The following is a 7,870-nucleotide window of genomic DNA, read 5'->3' on the forward strand; positions in this document are numbered from 1 at the left end:
GCACGACCATGGTCTGGTCTTCGCAAACTGGATCAGTACGCTTTCTACATTTTATGATCATCATTAGTAAGCAAGTAATTACAGAGCATTTTGACATCCCTCCTTGAAAATACTCCCTTAATGAGCACTTTTTTGGGGCTGAAAGTTAAACTGGCTGAAAATCTTCAATTATACTATCATCCAAGGGCCATCCTTTGTAATCTCCAAGATTTTGAAAATACATTTTGGGAAAAAAACTTTGCTGTATGGCTCACTCAAAACATATTCTTTCTATCGCACTCTAATGATTTAATATTCTTGTAAACGTAACAACATAGTAAATGAGATGAGTTTGGCATGGCTTATCTTAGGAGACACCGATTCTCTTTCACGATTTTTTTTATCTAACATCTTTCAATCAACTCTTCTAGAAATTTATGACAATTACACATTAAATTCATTCTTCCTTGGCTTCTACAAATCATACCTTTAAAAAGTAGGATAATGCCTCTATTAAATCTTTGAGATCCTCTCCTGTTCTACTCTGGAAAAACAAAACAAAAAAACAAAACAAATCAAAACAAAAACTAGAGTTATTTAAATCAGCCAGAAGATTGTGTTTGGGTTTTAAGATCATCTTATGGTTTTGGTCCAAGCTTTTAAATTTTAGGGTATCATCCTTTCTAGAGAAGAGCGGCTAAAATAAGAGCCAAGTGCTTCTGCTTTCTCTGGATATTACATGTTGACATGGTAACATCTGCCTCAAGGCACACGTTTGTCCTCTCCCGTCTTCTCTTCCTGTTCCCAGCTTGGTTTTAGTATCATCGTGGCCCGTGTGGTTGTTAGGAGCATAATATTATTATGCTAATAAACGTTAGCATGTTTTGCAGCACAGAACTGCTTCTGGGCTTCACACTTAAGAGAGAGGATCCTTGGAATTCCAGAATATACTGCCTCTGAACGCTTCCATCTTTTCAGTCCTTTTAAAATCTGACCTTGTAGCCGCTCCATTCCCTTTTGCAGGACTTCTTTAGTTCGTGATCATTGTGATCACATCTGTAGACATAGATTTTTGATAGTTCCACACCCATCTGAGCCGTCTGCATCTGTGCCTCTTGACAGCGCCAGCTTTGGTTAGGGTTTTTGCTGGCGTGCCAGAGGAAGTGTGCATGCTGGAGGGCCACGGTCAGGCCACCCCTCTCCTTAGATCGTGGGGGGCCAGCTGCATCTCCGTGTTCCTCCTACCTCGCCTCCCCCCCACGGCACGCTCATCCTCTTGACCTCATCACCCGCACCACTGCAGCCTCAAGACTTTGCACTGGGCCAGAGCAGAGTCCTTTCTTGCAGACTCTAGGAAAAAGCCGATTCCTCCGAAGGAAGCCGTCACTATCACCAAATTTCCACTAGGTGGCAATCTACCACCAGTTTCATTGGGGCCTTAAACTCTTCCGGGGGTTTACAGCCAGAAAGCCAGTGCTAACTTTTTCTCCAAAATACCCTCCAGCCACTAATATCAGATATTCATGTCATTTGGGTTGCAGCTTGGTTTGCCAGATAAAATATTAGATGTCCGGTTAAATTTGAATCGTGGACAAGCAACAGATGATCATTTAGTGTCCATATGCTTCCTGCAATATTTGGGTGTTTTGTGTTTTTCTTTGCTAAATCTGGCAGGAGCAGCACTTTGCTCGGGACATCTACGTCCATGAGAGCTTCACAACCGAACGTCTGTCCAGAAGGCCTCCAGCTCTCAACTCCGCTCTCCTGCTCCGCAAGCTCCTGTTGGGTCTCGAGCTCATTGTAGGAACCCGGTTCATTCAGGGCCCCCCGCCCGCCTTTACACCTCTCCATACAGGCTCCGCACGTGTCTAAAAACCCTAGAAAATCTCTTGGAGTCCCATTCTATGTTCTGTTCCCGTTAGCTAAATTCTTTCTATTGTCTGTGTATTTCTGAGACAATCCATTAGCATTTTTGACTGCATATTTTAACATCATTTGCATAAGAATGCGTAAACAGCGGCTGCAGGAGACAATCTGGCTTTCGGTAATTTTGCACCAAGTCTTAAATGCTCTTGATTAATCAAGAATAAGTCTGATTTCCTGGAAATGAAACACTTCACCCACCTCAAAGGGGTGTTCTTTTAGTCCAGAGGGACAGTCTGGGAGATTTCGGATTCTTCCACTTGTGTTTAGTTTATACTGCTCTTTCAAAAATACCCACTTATTTGAGTTTTATAACAAAATCCTGAGAAATAAAGGCAGAGACATCCATTCTGTCCTTCGGTGGGGTTTTATAAGCACCTACAGTACTGGCGGACATGAAGATAAATGAAGCGTCTTCCTGGCTTTCAGAAACAGCCGCTCCCACTGGGGAGACAGCACAGCGCTGTGCCGGTGCCCATGAGGACAAAGAGCCACGTAAGTCCACAAGAAGGAGCGGCCGTGCCTCCGGGGGCTGAGAAAGCTTCAGAGTCCTGAAGGAAGAGTGGAATGTGGGTAAGCAGAGACGGCAGGAAAGCGGATGTCCGGCTTCTAGAAGGTGCCGTGAGCGTAGGGCCCCTGAGCTGGGGAGTCAGGCTCTGGTGCGCCCGCGGGAGCGGCCAACAGAGAGGCCATCGTGGGGGTGCTGGGGTGGAAGAGTGGGAAAAGCAACGAGTAAATGCTAAGACCTTCGAACTGTATTTTCTGGTCCGTTAGAGGCATCCACAGTTGCATCTCCTCGGCAGGACTTGCTCAGATTTGTGTTTTAGAAAGACAAATGGAGAATGAGATCCGAGAGCTCAGAAGGAGACACGGGGAAACCAGACCAGACGACGGAATTGGTCCAAGTGAGAGACAAGAGCTGAACTGAGAGCAGGTGGCCTGAAGGTCGGAGGGGGTTGGCTTTACTGAGAGATATTGAAGGTCGGAGAGATATTTAAGAGCCAGAATCAGTGTGATGGGATAGACGGTATGCTGAATCAAAGTAAAAAGGAAGAGGACAAAGACCTTTTAACTGAGAAACGTTTTCAAGTGAGCGAGGAAATATGGGCACGGAGCAGCGTTGGGGACAGGGAGACTGTTGTGTTTGGGGACGACGACGTTGAAGTGCCCGTGCTTATCTGGGTGGATAAGTCTGAGGAGAAAAATACGGACCTCCGGTCTGTGACAGAGACAAGAACTCCAGGGCCTGTGGCAACTCCAGGGCCTTCTCAGCACAGAAGATGCTAGCTGCGGTCCAGACACCACATGAAATTGCACAGCGCGAAGCATGGAGAAAAGTGGTCTTAGGGTCGCCTCATGGAAACACTAGGGAAGGGAAGGAGAATGGGGCGGAAGAAAAGGTGGCATTGAGGTAGATGAGGAATGGCCCAAGAGTAGGGGTGGGAAGATGGGGAAGAGGTGTTGAATGGGCAAAGATCAAAGGCCCAGTTGGGTTTGTCGGGCTAGAAAGGAGGTTGGACTAATGACTGAGCACAACATATGAAATTATCCCAACTCACAGAGGAGGACACTGAGGTTTGAATGATTTTCTAGTCATACCTTAACCAAATCTAGAGAGAACTCTTAGGCATTTATTTTCTACTTCACTAAATGCAGATAAAAGAACCTTGCTTCCAGAATACCACTATATCATTTTATAAAAAGGCAAGAGCCTTCATAGATAAAAGGCTATCAATGGTAGATAACTCACGTGTTTGTACACTTTACACGATCACACGAGGAACTGAAAAAGCTTACTTTGCCCAGAAATTGGTCCTCAGACAAAATACTAATGATGATGGTAACCATTTATTGAGCACTTACTGTGTACCTAGCTCTCCAATAGGGAATTTCATTTCACAACGATTCTGGAAGATATTACTCATTCGACAGGTGAAGATCCAAGGCTTAGAGAGGTTTAAATATTTGTCCAAAGTTGTGAAAGAAATACATTTTGGACAGCACGTAAACCTATGCCAGGGGGCGCCAGCTTCAAGAAGCCATGTTTTTGCTCATTTTAGAGGAAGACAGGAAAGGAAGTCAGAGGTGGGGAGAGCACAGTCCCACAATGGGTGTACCCTGGATTAGATTTAGAATCAGATCCTTCCATAGATCCTAGCTCTGCATTTAAATGACACAAAGACTCAGGAGTGTTCAGTTTTACTTGAAAGAGAGCCGTGCTGGGAGAGGAGGGCACGGAGGCAGCCGTGAAAGCGAACAGGAAGCTCCATCTTCCCAAGCTGGAAAGGGCTCTGGAATGGGTGGACAGAGCAGGCGGAGGGTGAAGTGAGGGGGGTTTAAGGGGCAGTGAGGGGAGGTGCCGTGGGAGCTGGATGCCAGGTTGGACCCGGCTCTGACAAGCATAATTATGCGGTAGATACCACCGTATCGAAGACTGTTACAGCCCATTCCTCCAGAAAGATCGCAGTCCAAAGTTTGGGAGCACACAGCCCCACGGGAACGTCATTCCAGCGTCAGGAATTGGGCGTTGGGAGTAAAAGAGTGGTCGTGGAACGGGAGGGAAACAGTGGGAGAGAGGCTAGGACTCAATTAGCGGAATTTGGCTGTGTGGGCAGGGAGGAGGGAACAGCAAGCGGACCCCCGGTCTTAGCGCCCAGGCACCGCAAGATACAGAACTGCAGAGGAGCTGGTTTCCCCCCCTACACTGTAGCCTCTGTGCCTTCATTTGTAGCTGTCACATTTTATTTGTCTCTCAGTCTCATTACTCTGGTCAAGTTGCCTCAAGTACATTCCTCCGCCACAGTTTTATGATCTGAGAATGGAATTCCCACCCACAGAAATCCCATGGTCCTTTCTGGTGCGTTTTCGCCCGATTGTAGTTTATGCCGTCCCTTTCATTAGATTCTGCCCGGTGCGTCCTGCTCTCCCGCGTGGCACCCTTGTCCCAATCCATCTTCTCATAGCCTGCCGGGGAGCAATCCGTTTTCAGCGACCCACTTAGCACTAATGAATCCAAGCATTCTGATTTGTCCGCGTGTGTATTTCACCTTCTTGCTCATTCTTCTTCTTTTTTTTTTTTTTTTTAAAGATTTTATTTATTTGACAGAGAGAGATCACAAGTAGGCAGAGACACAAGCAGAGAGAGAGAGAGGAGGAGGAAGCAGGCTCCCTGCCTAGCAGAGAGCCTGATGTGGGACTCCATCCCAGGACCCTGAGATCATGACCTGAGCTGAAGGCAGAGGCTTAACCCACTGAGCCACCCAGGCACCCCTCATTATTCATTTTGATTTGACTTTTCTGTCACGTCCTTTAACTCCTAATTATCTGAACTGGTGAAATCGGGCACTTTCAAACCCAGTGAATAAAAAATATCCCCGATTTAAAGGACCAATTTTTTTTTTTAATTTAGATATTCATCTTTCTTGATTTTCAACTGGAAAATTCCATCTTCCCCCCTGCCCCCGTGTTAATGCCAGTTTTATTTTATTTCAAGGAGAAAGCCCAGTCTCTGCATAAAATCATTTTCCAGTAAAGACCCTCTTGCGTCCTCTCCTACCCTAAGCAGTCACCTCTTTGCACACACACACACACACACACACACACGCACCCACAGGCATGTCCACACCTGAGACCCTCCAGTTCTTCAAGGCCTCGCTGCGCTAGGATGATCCAGTTCTGAAAACCGCACCTTATCTCTGTTCCAGTCAGTTGCCCGGCCAGGCTCGGTTCTATCACCCAATCTGGCTACCAACAACTCCACAAGTCTGACTACCACCTCCTCCCCCGTCCCCCAAATCATCTGCTCACACATATTCTGTTTACTCAATCCTTGCGTTTTTTATGGCAAGTCACCTTCAACCTTTTGTAATGAGTACAAGCTCAGCAGATATTTGCTTAAATCCTGGAGGCCAACACTGGGCTGTGCTAGCCCGTGCTCGGGAACTAACCGGCTGTGTGACAGCGGCAAACCGTCTCCCCCCTGCAGGCTCCCCTGTGACAAGTAAGGGCCTTAGATGCAAAGATCTTTTGGGTTCTTCTGGCTCCAGCAGCCGACGATTCTCGTCCTCACCACAAATCGGCTCAAAGGAAAACCTTCTAGAAGTTGCTGGAGGAGCCCCAGCCAAGGGGCCCTCCTTTCTCTGCCTCTGCATTTTCCTTTTCCTCCTGCGACCGTCTACTTCTCCGATGGCAAAGTCTCTTGCTGAACTTGTGGACTCTGCCGCAGTAACTCATGGTCTGTGGCTCAGGGCCACCCTTTCCTGAGGAGGATGAACTTTCTCCCAGGGGGTTCAGGAGCCCCCTGGTCCGCGAGCAGGTTTAGAACCTCCATCTTGCACAGTGCAGTAAAGAGATTGTCTCCCACTCTCCTGAATTTCCATCTGCATGTGCGGAGATAATTGCCCTCTGAGAGGCCTGGGTCAGCTGCCAGGAAAATATTTATCTGCCCATTGGTGCTCCAGGGGAGCTCTGTGGGCCAGACTCGGGCCCCTCCCTGTAGCAGGCTCTGCCCTCAGGCCCATTACTCATCCTCCAAGCAGCAGGGATCAGTAGTCACTCCCTTGGAGCTCCTTTACCAGCTTGGAAAAAGTTTACAGCACACACCGACCAGCCCAGCCCCTTTCCTCTGCACATTCCCTGTTCACAGGCCACCCAGAAAGAATAAACACCCTCATGCACTCACCTGCATTCCCCCGTCTTCTCCGTGCATGGAGCCTCGTTTCTGCAAAGCTCCCCGGGAATTCAGCAGAAGGAAGGGCTGCTTTGCTTCACCCTCTTCTGGGCAAGAGACTAGAGAAATGCCCACTCCGTAACTGTCAGGACGGCTGGAGGAAGTGGGTCAGAAACTTTCAAGTACAGAGAACGTTCTCAGCGTATTTGAATCATGACCGAGTTTGGCCTCGGTTCCCCTGTAGCTCATTTGCCTGTAACCTTTGGCCTCTCTGCACACCTGATTTCAGAGCTAGAAGATTACGTTAAAACAACAGCCTTGGAGTTGCCGTAATCACGCAGCTCCTGAGTCATGTTAGAGCAAGTGCAGCTCTAGGGTCACTGAACCTGTTAGTGATAGAAACAACCACCACCACCACGAGACATTAATACAGAGGTTTGGAAAACCATGTGCAAACATGAACAAGTCCTAACGGCGCGCCTTAGGGTGGGTGGGTGAGACACAGTGGTGTCTGGAAAGGGCGACTCCACCGAAATACCGGATTCCTAATTTAACTTCATTAACCAGAAGAGGCTATGATAAGGGGAGTATCACTTAACACTTAAGCACACAGTCTGCTCAGGGGAGAGCAACACGGGAGACAAAAGGAAATCGGGCTCGTTCAAGGGGATAAATATACGTGTGGAAGAAGGGGAGCCAGTGAGTATAATTTTCTTTAGATTTTTCAAAGACTTTTAAACAACTTCTAGCCCAAAGACTAAAAAGAAAAAAAAAATTAAAATTAAAAAATAAAATCAGTCATCATGGGACCAAAATCTATTTTGCTTTGACTCATGGATATAGAAGTTATTTAAGAGACAGAAAGAAAATAAAATTTAGGGGAAATAAATAAATCTCAAACTGTGAACCTTCCAAATATTAGCATGTAGGCTGATGTTACTATCATCATTATAAATGACCACGACAGAGCAAATAGTACACAATAAATCTTCAGATCATAGTTAAGTGGAAGTGAAAAGTCGATGGTGAAAATAAACTTTAAAGAAGGGCTAAGGTGTGTAACTGGCAAAAGTGACAGATGGAAATTCTAAGTGGTCAAGGGCACGAAGAAAATAGAAATCTGCATGATACTAATCTCCAATCATGTTCTAATCCAGAAAAGGGCCATAAAGAATTCCTGTTGATGTCTCCTGAAGACACCAAACCAAACCAAAACAAAAAAACAAACAAATAAAAAAACTACCCTAGAGGCGCCAGGGTGGGTCAGCGGCTTGAGCATCTGCCTTCAGCACAGATCAT

Source organism: Mustela nivalis (genome assembly GCF_964662115.1).
Source record: "Mustela nivalis genome assembly, chromosome: 12".
Classification (NCBI taxonomy): domain Eukaryota; kingdom Metazoa; phylum Chordata; class Mammalia; order Carnivora; family Mustelidae; genus Mustela; species Mustela nivalis.